At 51.1% G+C, this 16,383-nt stretch overlaps 1 protein-coding gene across 4 annotated transcripts in view; it reads right to left on the reverse strand.

Moving 5' to 3' along the window:
* ZNF469 (zinc finger protein 469) overlaps positions 1-16,383 on the reverse strand; it is a 284,463-nt gene that overhangs the window by 225,675 nt on the left and 42,405 nt on the right. For 3 of the 4 annotated variants that reach the window (XM_082368705.1, XM_082368702.1, XM_082368706.1), the window contains one exon: positions 10,204-10,253. The gene's annotated coding sequence lies outside the window, so the exon portion shown is untranslated. Of the gene's footprint in view, positions 1-10,203; positions 14,391-16,383 lie in introns of those variants that run through there. The other variant, XM_082368704.1, reaches the window with a different exon arrangement.

The raw sequence follows: 16,383 nt of genomic DNA on the forward strand, positions 1-16,383 counted from the left end.
CTGTAAGCATGTGACAAGATGCAACTGGAGCCAGGTGCCAGACATCTCTAGCCCACCAGGCGCAGACCTGCTCACCCCCAGGAGTCGGGGAGGCATAACAGGAAGTGGGTGCATCTTTCAAAGGCAAGAAGGGCTCTGTTCAAATCCTAGCTCCACCACTTACCAGCGGCCTGGTCTTGGAGAATTCTCCTGACCTCTTTGAAATTAATCCCCTCGTGATCAGAAAACATACTTTGAAGGCTTTTAATCTTCTTAAATTTATTGAACTCTATTTTATGGTCCAGAATGTAGTCCATCTGGATGAATCTTCCATGTGTGTTCTACTGCGGTTGGGTGGAAAGTTCTGTAAATGTCAATTAGGTAAAGTTAATTGATAACGTTTTTCAAGTGCTCTGTGTCATCACTGATTTTCTACTTGTTCCCTCATTTGTTGGGGGAAGGAGGGTTGTGATGCGCTTCCTGATGTGTCTGCTTTGCTGGGATATGGTCTCCAGTTACCCAGTCAAACACTCATCTGGGTGCTGCTGGGAGGGGATTTTGCAGATGTGATTACAGTCCCTCATCAGTGGACTTTAAGTAAAGGAGATGATCTAGGTGGGCCTGGCTTAATCAGTCAGAAGACCTTAAGAGCTGGGCTGAGGCTCCCCCAGGGAAAGAAGAAATTCCTCCCATGAACAACAGCGTTGGCTGTGTCTGCACCCACGTCACCCTGCTGTCACACCTGCTTTGCAGCCTATACGACTGCATGAATGGACTTCTCATCTTCTTGATACAAACACACCTCCTGCAGGTTCTGCTCCTCTGGCTGAAGCCTGACTAAGCCCAGGGTATCGAAACTGCCAGCAATAATTGTGATTTCTCTATTTCTCCTTTCAGCTCTATCAGTTTTCATTTCATGTATCTTGAAGCTGTTACTGGGGGTATACACATTCAGCATTTGTGTCTTCTTGATGAATTGACGCCTTTATCTTGATGAATGGACTTCTTTGTCCCTGGAAATACTCTTTGATGTGAAATCTACTTTGTCTGGTGTTAGTACGGTCACTGCAGTTTTCTACTGGTTAGTGTTAGCAAGGTACATCTTTTCCCATCCTCTTACTTTTAACCTTTGTGGCTTCCTATGTAAACTGCACTTCTTGTAGGCAGCATTTACTTGGGTCTTGCTTCCTTATCCTACCTTGCGATCTCTGTCTTCATTTTGAATGTTAGACTATTTAATGTAATTATGATATAGTTGGGTTTAATTATGTAATTAATGTAATTATGATATAGTTGGGTTTAAATCTACCTCCTTGTTCTGGGTTTCTACTTGCCCCATCTGTTCTTTGTTTTTCTTTCTTATTGTCATGTCTTCTTTTAGATTAATCAAGGGTTTTATTTTAATGATTCTCCTTTATTCCCACTATGGGCTTATTAGTTACCCCTTAATTTTTTATTTTTACTGGATGTTCTAGAGGTTACAATATACCTCTTTAACTTATCACAATCTACCTTCAAGTAATATTATTCCCCACCACATTTGGTGTAATAATCACTCAACAATATACTCCTATGTCCCCCTCCCATCCCTTGTGCTATTATTGTCACAGATTTTACTTCCTTGTAAACTATAAACCCCCAAATACATTGTTATTATTCTTGTTTTAAACAGTGAAATACCGCTGCAGGAGATGTAAAAATTAGAAAAATATCTTTTATATTTACCTATTTAATTACTATTTCTGGGTAACTTCACTGCTTTGTGTAGATCTAAATTTCCATCTGGGATTATTTGTTTTTCTGTTGGAAGAACCTCCTTTAACACTTCTTGTAAACTGGATTTGCTGACAATGAATTCTATTGGTTTTTGCTTGCCTGAAATAGTCTCTATTTTATTTCCAATTGTGAACCGCATTTTCACTGGCTAATAAAATCATTGTTGACAGGCACCCCGCCCCCCACTGCCCTGAGCACTTCAAAGATGCTTCCCCATTGTTTTCTGGCTTGCATGGTTTCTGGCAAGAAGTCTGCTGTCCCTCATGGTTCTGTTCCTCTGTCTACAATGTGTCATTTTTATCTGGTTGCCTCTAAGATCTCTTTTTATTACTGGTTTTCAGCAATTTGTTTACAATGTGCCTGGATGTGGCTTTCTCAGTGTTTACTCAAAACAGGCTTTATTTGGCTTCTTGGATCTGTGGGTTTCTAGTTTCCATCAAATTCAGAAAGCTTTTGGCCATTATTTCCTCAAAACAGGTTTTGTCCCTGCCTCTTTCTCTTTCTAGAACTCCAATTACACACAGGCTGGATGACTGGATATGATCCCACGGGTCACCACAGTTCTATTACTTTGTTTTTTAAGTCTTTTTTCTCTCTGCTCTAATTTGAATAGTTTCTATGGCTTCAAACTTGCTGATATTTAAATCTACAGTGTTTACTCTGCTGTGAATTCTATCCAGCATATTTTTCATTTCGGATATTAAATTTTCAACTCAAAGTTCCATTGTGACTTTTTTATATCTTTCATTTTGCTTCTTATTGTTTATTGCTCTTCCCTCTTGAATGTATGGAACATATTTTTAGTAGCTGTTTTAACATCCTTGTCTGCGAATTCCATCATCTCTGCCACATCTGGGTATTTTTCTACTGACTGATTTTTCCCCCTGGTTTTGGGTCTGAATTTTCTGTTTTTGCATGCATGGTTAATTTTGATTGAATGCCAGACACTGTGAATGTTCACTGTTGCTTTCTGGTTTTTGTGGTGCTCCTTTAAATGGTCTTGGATTTTATTCTGGTGTGCAGTTCTGAGTTATTTGGAATTAGTTAGACTCTTCCGAAGCCTTTTTATCAAGTGTCATTAGGGTGGGTCCAGAACAGACTTAGGCTAAAACTAACTTACCGCCATTATTCAGAAAATACTCATGAGGATTCTACTAATGCCCAGTGTATTCTAAGGTCTTTCCATCCTGACTGGTGTAAACAGAGACTATCCTAAGCCCTGTGTGAGCTCCAAGGATTGTTCTGCCTGCTCCTTTGGGCAGCTCTTTCCCCAGCCATCTGTCCTTCCCTCACATACATGCACACATCAGCCACGACCTGGTGGGGCCTCTCTGCAGCTCTCTCTGCCCCAGCTCTCTGCCCTCCAAGTCTTGCTAATTTGGCTTCCCTGAACTCCAAGCTCTCTCTCCTCCACTCAGTGAGACCACCTCTATTTCACTTCCCTTCCCTACAGTGAGCTGGTGCAGTCATGGGCCCTTGTTTGTCCCTTTCACTGTCTATTGTCCAGTGTGTGAGAGCTGTGCTTGGTACATTCCCTCCAGCTTTCTGGTCATTTACAGCAGGAAGGTAATTCCCATGCCTGTTACCCCACGCTGGCCAGAATCAGAGGTCCAAAACCAAAAGTCAGTAACATTTTCAGAAGAGGTTTTTGGTCTAACGTAGAGCTGATTTTTTTCCCCACATTTTAAATAGAACCCCTAAGATCCATTCTTCTCTACTGTCACTATCATTTCATGAAATAACAAAAAGAGTACTATCTCAGGATAAAGGGTATTTCTCCCCAAAGTAGGACAGCTGTGGGTCTTACACCAGTTTATAAACTCTCTGCAATTTCCTTATTTAACCACAGACTTGAACGTTTTTTCCTAGGCTGACACTGAAGACAATATTGATCAGAGATGATGGAGATACCATGCTTGGAATAGGAGTTAGGAATGTGGTTTATTATTATTAGGTGTGTGTATGTGAAGCAGAAACTGTGAGCATGACCTTCGCATGTGTCTTCCTGGCAGAATCAAGGGCAGATGTTCTGCTTCGGAAGCCAAAGTGACACAGGGACAGGTACTTGTCACCAAGACGCAGGGCAGCGATCTCTAAAGCGGGCTCCACACACCTCTAGGTGCCCCCAGGCCGGCACTTCATATCAATATCGTATTGCATTCTCAAAGGGATCCTGGAGCAGGTGGAAGGTGGCCCACTGCCATGAGAGGTGGAGCTAGGGTGAACCTGGGTCTGCCAAGCGTCAGGTCAAGGTGGTTCCCAAATACCAGCTGTTCACGTACCTCCCTCAAATGTTTGCCAAATCTCCGCAATACCCACCTGTTATTCACTTAATATGTTTCTTTAACATCATTTCTAAAAGTATCTAAATTTATTTTCAAAAGAAATTTACGTCACTGCCACCAATGAGAAATCAGTATCATTTGCTTTTTAAAGAAAACCCTCAGGGACCCATGAAAATAATACACTATGATTAACTTCTAGCCAGATGCTCCTGCTTTCCTGGGACTTTCTCATTCTTCATTAAAAAGAGAGACCGGCAACTTCCGGAGAGGTATTAGAGTCATATTAATACCTAACTGAGACTTTCTCTTACATATAATTGGAAATTTTGAAAAAGATTCTGCAGCGCCCAGTTAAATTTGGCTGAAAGAACACACGCCATTTTTCTCTGCCCTTTTAACAAGAACAGAACTAGAGCAGAGGCAGAGACGGCACACGCCCACCAGGAGCAGTGGGGGTCAGAGGTGGACACTGTCCGATGGAAGACGAAAACCAAGTGGAGAGAAGGCTGGGGGGGTCCCAGTGATGGAGAGCAGAGTTGAGGAGCCTGAGCGAGACGGAGGCCCTGTTCAAATAGAGAACTTGCCACTGGCTCACGAAGTGAAGACCCCAGGAGTCCCCGAGGGTGGGAGTGTGGGCTAAGATGGGGAGCAAGAGCCCTGGTTGGACCCCCGTGCCCTTTCCTTTCCACCCCCAATCGGCTGAGACCGTCCTTCTCCCACCCTGGCAAAGGCAGGGGTTGTTCTTGAATTGGGGAACCCAGGCACAAGTCAAGATGACGGCTGGCTGCCTCAATCCATCAATCAACCACCAGGCTGCAGGCTGCCTGCCATGCCCAAGACCTGCACCCCCTCCTCCCACTCACTGGCGAGCAGCCTCTTCACCGGCAGATGGAAACCAGCGGACCCCCTCCAGAGAAATGGTCATCTGGGGAGCTGTGAGCACAGATACTGACTTTGGGAATCCTCCTGTGAAACAACTGGCTCCTGGGTCACTGTCCTCCTGGGAGGCCCTCACCAAGCCTGGCTTAATTCAGAGTAACGTGCCATCCTGCTCACACCCACTCTGAGAATGGAGGTCAGCCGTGGACCCCGGACACTGAGTGGAGACCCTCACAACAAAGACAGAGATCAAACCCAAAAGCTGGGAAAAAAGAAGAAGGCAGAAAGAAAAAAGAACTCTCAGGAAACAGAAAATGCAGGGAGGAGAAGAAAGCTCCAGAGGAGGCACCGTTAATAACTGTCCGGAAGGGAAAGACGGTGTATCGATGAAAGAAGAACAGGGTGCCGTAAGAAAGGAAGAATGATTCCAATAATAAGAAAGAAATCTTGGAAATTTAAAACATATTCGTAAAACAAAACCAAAAATATCATGGAAGAGTAGGAAGAAATTGTTTGAGGAAATTTCCCAGAAAGTTGAACAGCTAAAGAGAAAGAGATAGATTGAGAGATTAAAAATGGGGAGAAGAGGTACGAGAATAAAAGGACCAACCCAAAAGGCCCAGGACCTGACCAGTAGAAGTTACGGAACACACAAGACGGAGGCAAAATAGGACTATTTTAAATTAAAAGTACAGTAAAAGAAAATTTCCCATAAGTGAGGGGCAGGAATCGTCATGATGAAAGACACTGCCAAGTTCCCAGGCAGCTCCTAGAAGAGACCCACACTGCAGCCTCACACCATGAGATTTCAGAAGGGAGGGGGCCTAGAAGTTTCCAGACACATGAAACACGTCACAGAGGATCAGGAATCAGGTGGCATCTGTTTTTCAATGGCAACCCCAATACCCTTTAACATTTGGAGGGAAATTATTTCAAACCCAGTATTCTGTAGTCAGACAAGTTATCGAGTGTAAGGGCAGAATAAGGACATTTCCAGACACCCAAGTTCTTAAAAACTTACCCACCGTGCACTGTTTCCCAAGAAGCTAGGAAGGGAAGGCGAACACCAAGATAAGGCAAGATGTGAGACGCGGAGAAACAGTGCTCCCAGCTGTGGCCGAGGGTGGACAGAAGCGTGGGAGGAAACCGCCTCAAACAGTTGGACCATCACCTATCCGCAGGGCTTACCACGTGGAGAGAATCTGAGGGTTGAGATAGATGGATTGGAGAAGAAACAGGGGACCAGACGCAGAAAACTAAGCTTGTAGGAGAGAAGCGTCTATTAACCCCAGAGAAAACAAAAGGTTGTTGCAGAAAAGAAATGTGACTCTAGCACGTCGTGCAGCCTGATGGGAACGTCACTGACACTGTCCATAACGCTTCACACGCTAAATACTGCTTTAACCGAGGGGCACCATTTAGCTCCGTGAGGATGGGGAGGTGGAAGAGGCTGCAGGCGGCGCAGGGTGGGGAGCTGTGCAAGAGAGATAAAGGGTGTTTAAAATGTGAAAGATCACGAAGTAGCAATAAAAGCAAAATACTTAGAGTTAGTGAAAAATAATCAGAAGAAACAACTAACAGAGAGAAGTGTGAGCCCGTCTGGGAAAGAGGGTTTGAGGTGGGAAGAGAGGCAGGGAATGGTCTTCAGTGGAAAATAACGTCCTGTTGGACTCTCAATACCATGTGGACGGAGAGCTTTGGGGGGCAATTACGTTGAAAAACAAAGAGACAGGAAAAGAATGGAAAGGGACTGAGTTTCACACGACGGCCATCACCTTCCCAAATCAAGTTTGCCTTGTCTGGCCTGCAAGGACCATCTAAGGGGTCTTGACTTTCCTCTCCGTGAACTTTGTACGTGGTGAGCTGGCCAGTGGGCACTGTCGCCGGGCTTCCTCTGGTTTCTGAAGCAGACCTGGAGCCCACCAAGAGGAAAGTCCCTTCCCCCAAGGGTGACAAGGACCAGGAGAGCCACCGGCACCACCAAGCGGTCCCCCCTAGAGAAGAGTCTCAATTTGGACACAAATGACAAGTGGGGCAACGCAGTCTGTATGGGGAGGGGCCGTCCCGAACACTGTGGGGTGCTGAGCAGCACCCCTCCTCCCACGAGACGCCAGGAGCGCCCCCCTCAGCTGCAACGTCAGAGTTGTCTCCAGACACTGCCACGTATCCCCTCGGGACAGAGACGCCAGATTCAGCAAATAAAAATATAGGACACCCAGTCCAATTTGTATTTCAGATAAGCAATAAATAATTTCTAGTATAAGTATGTCCCAAGCAATATTTGGGATATACTCATACTGTTTAAAAACCCTATTTGTTCGTCTAAAATTCCAGAATTCATATTTAGCCAGGCATGCTGTATTTTACCTGACACCCCTACCTGGTGGGCAAACGTGCCCCTGGTTAAGACGCGCAGCTCTGGAACAAGTCTTTCAACTCTTCTCCTGGCACATCTCCATTTGTAAATAATTTTGTCCGCTTGTTTATAAGGCGTACACACGTGCTATCTGATCACTATATTGGCCAAACTGCTCAACACATATACACAGTGAAATTTTAAAAGAATGGCATTCAAAAGTCCATAGAAGTTTTAATATTTTCTTCTCACACCCAAGGGTCGCCCTTATTCAGCCCATTTGAGAAGGCACGTGTGAACCCACCTGAGACTGGAGGAGCATGACCTCCAGGGGCCACCTGCTGACCCCCTGGGGGTTTCAGGAAAACCGCTGCCCTGTGACACGGACCTTCACGCTGGGATAGGACCACCGTTACCAGCCCTGATTCCTCATCATTCACGTGCCTGTTGATGCAGCAAGTGCTCACAGGGCCGCATGTGCCGAGGGCTGTGTCCCAGGCTCCAGACCCGCAGACCCTCTGCAGAGCGGAGGGGTGACCTCCTGGATGCAGGACAGACCGTAAATACTAAATACATCCCGGCGGGGCCGTGTGCCGTGGAGAGAAGTCAGGAGGGAACAGGGACAGAGGTGTTCGAGGAGGTGGCCTTGGGGCAGAGCCCGAGTGGAGGGCGGAGCCGGGCAGCCCGGAGGGGTCTGGGCAGAAGGTCCCGGGGCGGCAGCCAGGATGCCAGCCCCAGGCGGGAGGAGGACGGGTCTCTGAGGGGGCGCAGGACCTCTCTGACTGCTTTCTGGAGAACAGACTATAGGGTGAGGGGACGGGGAGACCCATGAGCAAGCCTTGGCCGTGGTCCAGGTGAGAGAGGAGGGCTTGGGCTGGCAGCAAGTGATGGAGGTGATGGCAAGCTTCCGCATCTCTCTTAATAAAGGCGCCACAGGACCTGCTAGGTGACTGCATGTGGGCGCGAGCGCGCGGTCCAGGATGACTCGAAGGTTCTCGGCCGAGAAGGTGGAAACGAGGCACTGCCTGTAGAGCTCAGGAGAGCTCGTGGGAGGAGCCAGATGGGGCGGGGGCCGAGGCTGGGATGGGAGGACAGCGACGGTGAATGGTTTTCCAGAAAGGATGGCTCACCATGTATGAGCCACCTTCCTGCACCACAGAAAATCAAACAGACGTGCTTCTGAAGGTGACCTGCAGGCTGGCCAGGCCAAAGATGGATTAAGGTCGGTTGCCCTCGTCGCTGATCTCTTGTGGTCGTGCTGGGGAGTGAACAAGGACGGAAGGGGTGTGCTGAGTCCACGGGCAGAGACGGAGCACAGGGCACTGGCGGCTGCTGTTCCTGGGAACCGTAACGACAACCGCACGACGGGCGGGCGGCTGGCAAGCCCCTTCCCACAGTGACCTCGGCCTCCATCCTCACAACAGCCCCGAGCGGCATTATCACCCCCAGCGAACAGCAAAGGAAATGAGGCAAGAGCGGGGAAGGAACGTGCCCAAGGTCACCCAGCGAGCTGGCGGCTGAACTGAGACCGGGACTCGGGCCCCGGCTCCCAGCCGGTGCTCCCCGCACCCCACCCGAGACCATGGAAGCCCATGGGAAGATGCTCAACGCACCAGTCCTGAGGGGAACACAAACCAAAACCCCGGCGAGGGGCCACTGCACACCCACCAGGATGGCCAGGCTCACGGACACGGACAACCAGGACATGGGAACTCCTGGGCGTGGCAGTGGGCGTGCCTTGGGGTGCAGCCACTTTGCAATGTGTTCTGGTGGTTTCTCATGTTACATCTATCTCACCGTACAACCCAGAAATCCCGACGAATACACACAGAGCGCCGACTGGACGCTGGGGAGAGACAGGCAGAGACGCCAACCCGAGTGCAAGGGCTCCTGAGCGCTCTAAGCGCGGCCCCGAGAACCAGCATTGCCCAGACGTCTGCGGCAGGTGGATGCATGCGTCTGTATCACGGAAGACCAGCCAGCAGTCACGAGGAGCACAGGACTAATGCCTGTGACAAGGTGGCCGTCGGATGCCTTGCGACCAGTGAAAGAAGACAGACCCCAAGGGCAGGTCCGGTCATTCCGCTTCAGGGACGTTCCAGAAAAGGCAAAACTGATCCCCAGTGACAGAAATCAGATGGGGGCTGCCAGGGGCTGGCGACGGGAAGGGTCGGCTACAAAGGGGATTCTGGGGGGTGACGGGGTGGTGACGGGAGAATTCTGTATGTTGACTGTGGTGGTGATGCAACTGGACGCATTTGTCCTCACTCAGAACAGCACAGTGAGAGGGGTGGATTTTAGTGATGTCGATTATATCCCAATAAACCTGGCTTAAACAACAACACACGTCAGACCACGTCCATCTCCTGCTGCAGACATGTCGGCATCTTTTCGTTACTCTTGGGATACGGCGCACGCTCCTCTCCTCAGCCTCTTCACCCGCCTCCCAGCCGCCCCTCCCGCAGGTCTTCCCGGTCCTCAGGGACCCTGCACACTCTGTTCCCCGCCCTGCCCACACCCTTCCTTCTCCAGCTGCAGACCCTCGTCCCACCACCTGCCGGAGGAGGCGCCTGTCTTGCGCTCAGGACTCTTTCCCTCCATCGCGAGCGGCAATCACATTCCCGCTTAGCTGTCTGCCTGGCAGGTATCCGTCTCCCCACGAAGGACACACGCAATGCCTCTTTCTCAACACTGATGCCCGGCCCTTGTTACAGCTCGTCACACAGTAGGTGTTCAATAAAAGTTACTGAATCAGAGAATGAATGAGCGAACAACTAAGTTCTGGAGACAAGAAACACACGAAGTGACTTCCCTACACCCCATTTCTTTGGCAAAAGAAAACTCTATCAAAAAGGACGCAGGGCAAGGTAACACAGCCACCCCTTGGGCCATCGCGGATCAGCGGCGGGGACAAGTGACCAGCCCTACCTGTCGCTGCGGCAGGTCTCCAGATTCACGGCTCAGAGCTTGCTGTCAGCCTGAAAAACAGAAGGGAAGAAAACAGTTAATAGCTTTGCTGAAGTCTAGGCTTTCCCAGCTGCCTGGCTTTGCTCAGCCTAAAATCAGCAGAAAATTTCAGCCAAGTCTGGTGCCTGCTTCACCACCAGAGCTTCTGAGTTTCGGACCAATCATCAGTCTTCTGAAGTCGAGGTTCTATTAAGGCTTGGCTCAAACAACAGGGTCAGTAAGAGGCTTATAAAAAAGATTTGAAAGGCTCTCCGCGCACCAATTAGCTCTTACAAAACTGTACTTTGATGAGCACCGTGCAGATGAATCAGCTCCACGTGGCTCCCTTTCCCTGGAAACACCCTCGGGCCTGAGAATTAAAGCTGGCGGTTGGGAGAGGTGAGGCCGGGGAGGGGAATCTTTGGGGCCCGACTGCTTCACAAGTTTTGCCAGATTCCTAGCGGAGGGAGGGGGTAAATAGTTGAGGACATCTGGCTGATATAAAAACACGGCTGGATTCATCCTTCCTCGAAGCAAATATTATTCTCATTAAAACATAATCAAATCATCTTTGGGGAAGAGCCGTCGTGGAGGAGGGCAGCACAGAGAAGCCCCTCTGGTTACATGCAGCCGCGCTCAGCGGCTGGGCTGGAGTAGGGAGGCCCAGGCACCGCCCTCCCACCCCCTCCCGCCCCCCAGCCTGGTCCCGGCCCAGCATGGCTCCCTCCACCGGCTGGTGAGACTCTTGACCAGGGTCCTGGCTCCTCCCTTCCAGTTGGGTCTCTGGGACAGGACACTGCCTTCCCAATTCTCATCCAGGTCCGGAGCGGGAGGTCTCAACACGGAGACATCCCACAGCGAGAGGGCAAGCTGTGCGTTGCTTGGTCGAATGCCAGCATCAAGGTTGTGTGAATTTGGTAGACGTGGTTACCACCTACAATCAGCCAGCTCCCAGTAAGGGAGATTACTCTTCGTAAGGTGGGTTGGCCCCATTCAACCAGTTGGAGCTCTTAGGAGCCAAAAGTGAGGTTTCCCAGAGAAGAAAAAAATTCTGCCTTGTGACTATAACAGACACCCTGCCAGGGTTTCCAGCCTGTTGACCTGCCCTACAGATTTTGGACTTGTCAACCCCCAATCCTTAAAATAAAAATAAATTTCTCTCTCTCTGCAGATAGATAGATTAGATAGATAATTGACAGATAGATGATAGATACCCTCTTGGTCCCGTGTCTCTGGAGAACCCTGGCTGATACACAGAGAAAACAAAGATCTGTCAGTCCCCCAAGGCTAGCCCTTGAAAACTCCTCACCCAGGTGGCAGTACAGACTGGTAGCTAAAAACGCTGACTCTTGGTTTATATGAAGTTCTGCAACAGGCAAAACTAATCAATGATGGAAAGATTAGGACACTGGCCGCCTCATTGGGGTGCAGGCAAGGACTGACTGGGGTGGGGGCACTTTCTGGGGGGATGGGAAATTCCACGTGCTGATAAGGGAGGGGTTTACAGGTGTCTGCTTACGTTAAAACTCAGCGAACGGTACACCTAAGGTTTGTGCATTTCACTGCACGGAAAGTTTACGTAAAAACATCAATACTGAACTCTAGCTGGTGAAATGTGAGCCCAAGTGTTAAGGGGTGAAGCGTACTGGAGTCTGCGGTGGCTGTTTGAAATGCGCACAAAAATAAGACGGATCCACAGATGCAGAGAGGGATGGAGAGCTGGATCACCAGCTAATAAAGTGAATGCAGCTCGACGCTAATGGTGGGATCAGGTGGTGGGTTATGTGGGTGTTCGTGATAAAATCAGGTCGACTTCCCTGTGTGTGTGAATGGTGGGGCCGGCCTGTCTGCGGCGAGTCCTTAACTGTGCTGAACGCCAGCTGCAGAACTGACCGGCGTCTTCACCTCTGCGCCTCTTTTCCCCCAAATAAAAATGCTGAGCAATGACAGCACCTGTTTTCAGGGCTGTGTGAAGGTTAAAAGGTGATGTGCTCAGAGCACGCGGCCAGCACCGGCACGACAGCAGGCGCTCAGCGTCCCCAGCCGTTCTTAGCAGCCGTTTCTGCTTGCAACGCTAGGAACCAAGAGGCTGAGATGTGACTTGCTAGACGGCCCGAAGTCCTGAACCTCGGACGCTTCTGAACACCGGACTCCTGAGTGCGCACCGCGCTGAGACGGGGACAGGACAGGGAGTAACATCCTCATTCCATGACCTTCAACCAGCATCAGGGGACATCATGCTGGAGGCTCGTGGGGACCAGGATTAACAAGCTACGGTCACCTGAGGCAGCGTAAGCCAAGGGCCTGGGGAGCCCGGACCGGCAGGAGCGTGTGCTACCGTGACAGGCGGTGGGAAGCCTCCTGGGGGAGTTATGCAAGGTGGGTAGGACTTCAGCGGATGGACGTGGTCCCAGACTGGATAAAAGATGCCCGGTGATGCAAGGTTCTGGTTCTGCATTCCATGTGGGTACAGAATATAAATACACTTGATTTTAAAATGTGGACCTCGTCAGAAGATTCTTCCGCTGGTCCAGAACATTCCACAGTGAAATGACAGCACTGTTCCCAAAGACCCCCGTTCCAGGACCACAGCGTGTGACTCCGCTGGTCCTCCTACGCTTTTGCAGGGAAACATGTCGGCATCCTTCCGTGAGCGACTCTGCTCTGTGATCACTGTGCTTCACTAAAAGCTTCCCGAAGTGAAGTTTTCTGGCACGACATTCATTGAAAAATTTAAGTTCCCAGTGGGTTTTGAATAAAATGCACCCCAAATGTAAAGGGCTTGTTTAACAATTAAATGCCACTGTGGGCCACTTTATTTACTAAGGACCCGGCAGCTCTGAGCCCGACGGATGAGGGTGGCAGTGAGCACAGGGGGAAGGACGACTGCCCGGCTGAACTTGCTTTTGCTTTTCAATTCAGCATCAGCCGCATCACACCGGTTTTGCGGTCCAGTCGCTCCGCTTCTTACTTGTGAACTGCGCGAGCCTCAGCGTCTCTCGCGATGGGGAGGATTTTCTGACGCAGTTATCGCTTGCTGGGTAGCACTGTCAATTCCAAGCATATTTCTGCTCCATAGACATCTCAGTTTGGCAAAATCTTGTTTTCAGCATGATGTGTGTTCCGCCAGAATTTGAATTTGTATTATCACTGCAAAAATAAATTACTGTACCTTCAACGTTGAACTTTTAAACTGGATCCGAGAAAGCCTCTGCACTGTTTCCTATGCGGCCCGCTGCCCTGTCGGCTGGCGGCGTGGGGCTCCTCGTGTCCCACAGGCCACTGGTGGGGACGGCACAACAGCCAGAAACCAGAGGCTGGCAGGGCAGCAGGCTCTACACGTTAAAAATAAATTCATTTTTTAAATCTTTAAATCCTAGCTAGATTCTCTTGCCACCCAAATCTCCGGCCTGATGTTTGCTGTCTTTGCTTCAAAGGGAGATTAGTGAATGTTAGAGACACGACTAGTTAGTGCCTGACCGAGTCTCCCTCCTGGTCACACTGCTGTCCGTGACCAGGGACAGAGAACGCCGGGCTTGCGTCTGGGACAAGAGAGCTTTTGCACAATGGGAGACGTGAAACATCCCCTAGAATATGGCAAATAATTTTAAATTATAGGAAGAATGTTAAGATAAATATTTAGAGGCTCTGAAGGAATGCAGCTCTGTTTCGAAGGAAAATGAAACACTGGAAAAACAGGCTCAACTGCTGTTTTCATTTCCAGAAGCTGCGTCGGATGCAAGAACCACGTGGGGGAGACGTTCTCCCCGCTCCCCGCACCCCAGACCGTGGCCCCACGGTCCTGATTCACCCTCTCCTTTCGCAGTCTCTCTCCGGCCCCCCTTCCAGGCGCTGGCGCTCTGCAGAGGGTGGAGGCCAGTAAACCGGCCTGTTGCCCAGGAGCTCCGAGAACAGTGGGGTGGACACCCACGCCCCTCACCCAACAGGCACCCCTGTGCCCGTGTGGGGACGGCCCGCCCCTCCTTCCGCAAGTGTCCGCAGGGCGTGTCCGGAGAGGGTGAGTGCCCAGCCCAGCGTCACACTGGAAAGCGCGGCACCCTTCCCCTCGGCCCCAGCCCAGGCCATCCAGGGCAGCCCAAGGACCAGGCCTCCCAACAGGCAGGGCGGGGGAGCACAGCACCTGCAGAGGAGCGGGCACGGCCACGTGGACGCACCACCAGGACTGGCTCCCAGGGCTGGGGTGGGAGGCAGAAGAGGGCCACGCGTCTTAGCCTGAAGGAGGGAGGAGCCGGACGCCGCTGAGTGGCTGACAGAGGTGCTGGAAAAGTCCCTCCTGGCAGAGGGAGGGCGGGGTCCCAGCGAGCAGAGGTCCTGGGGTCCCCACTGGCCACCAGCACTCAGCAGTGGCCAGGATGGCCAGTCCCTGCCCTTGTGGGGACGTACAGTCACATACTAACGCTGCAGACACGGGGGCTGCGGGGGAAGAAGGCGTGAGCCGGCGAGACCCGCTCCATCTCTGTGTCGGGGGGCTCTGGTCGGGGAGGGCTGCCCACAGGGAGGATCTGGGCATTTCTTCAGTAGTCCCACTTCGGACCAAATCAGACTTCCCGACGGCACCCACCCGCCGAGGCACTGCCGATCCCCGAGAAGGTCTGCGTGGCATGGTCACCGACAGCAGGTTTGGGGGACCTCGGGAGGGGGAGGCCTGAGAGATGGGCACTGCCCACCCTTGAGGGGACAGCACTGCCCTTGACGGGAATGCCAGAGGTTGTAGGGGACAAGTCTCGACCAGCCCATGAGCAGCAGCTGAGATGGTAGAGTCCCAGCAGGACACAATCTACGGATTTTGCCAGGATTTTGTACAGGAAGTGGAATTTGGGGCGAACAGGACGCCTGGAGTAAAGAAGCAGCCCAGAGGCACGATGTGAGTCGTGAAACGATGAGCCACCATCACGCACCCAAGCTCGCAGGTGCTCCATCGATCCTGGGGTGGAAAACATGCTGGTAGAAAGAGTATCCAAACGCCAGGCCCTCCGGACACACCACGGGTGGTGGTCTTTGCTTCATCCCCCAGCCCACGGCATAGCGACACGAGTGTGGCCCTGAGCTGGAGGTGGCCGCGGACGACAGCTGTGTGCCGGCTGCCTGGTGCCCGGCACGCTTCACGGGGGATTCAAGGAGCCGGAGGATAAGCCAGCCCCGCAGGGGAAGGAGAGCCCCCCACAGCCGCTCTGCGGGCAACGGGGGCCCAGCAGGAAAATCTGGGCCCGGCGGCCTCCCTGGAAAACATTGTCTGCGGCCATGTTTTCTCTGAGGCTTTGTTGCTTTGTTACCAAGCAAGGACGCTCTGTTCCAACTCCCTACCCCTCACCTAAGATCATCGCCCATCTTTGTGAAAAGTCAGAGTAATTCTTTCCATCCCCGCTGGCCAGGTCACGCTGGCATGGCAACGAGACAGGCTGGGAGGAGGGAAGCGTTACCCCCAAGCTCAGCAGTGGCCACGCTGCCCCCTCCCTCCCAGCCTGTGCCTCTTGCGGGGTGAACGCCTGGCTCCTGCGTCCACATCATCACCGACGCTCTGAGTGCCTGCTGGGTGCCAGGCCATGTGCGAAGGCTCCTCGGGGGAACTGATCACTGAACCTTCGTGACGGCAGTATGACGCAGGCGTTAATCTTTATCCTGAGCTTAAGACTAAAATCTGACCCTCTAAACCCTCATGAGTATGGTCATTTTGGTTTTCAACAAGGGTGCCAAGACCACTCAATAAGAAAAGGACAGGACTTCCCTGGTGGCGCAGTGGTTGAGAATCCGCCTGCCAGTGCAGGGGACACGGGTTTGATGCCTGGTCCAGGAAGATCCCACATGCCGCGGAGCAACTAAGCCCGTGCGCCACAACTACTGAGCCTGCGCTCTGGAGCCCACGTGCCACAACTACCGAAGCCCGCGCGCCTAGAGCCCGTGCTCCGCCGCAAGAGAAGCCACCGCAATGAGAAGCCTGCGCCCCCTAACAAAGAGTAGCCCCTGCTCGCCGCAACTAGAGAAAGCCCATGCACAGCAACGAAGACCCAATGCAGCCAAAAATAAATAAACAAATAAATTTATAAAAAATAAGAAAAGGACAATCTTTTCAACAAATGGTGCTGACAACTGGACACCCACATGCAAAAGAATGAAGCTGGACCCCTACAAAACAGCATATGC

Source organism: Balaenoptera borealis, assembly GCF_965194805.1.
Source record: "Balaenoptera borealis genome assembly, chromosome: 19".
Lineage (NCBI taxonomy): Eukaryota > Metazoa > Chordata > Mammalia > Artiodactyla > Balaenopteridae > Balaenoptera > Balaenoptera borealis.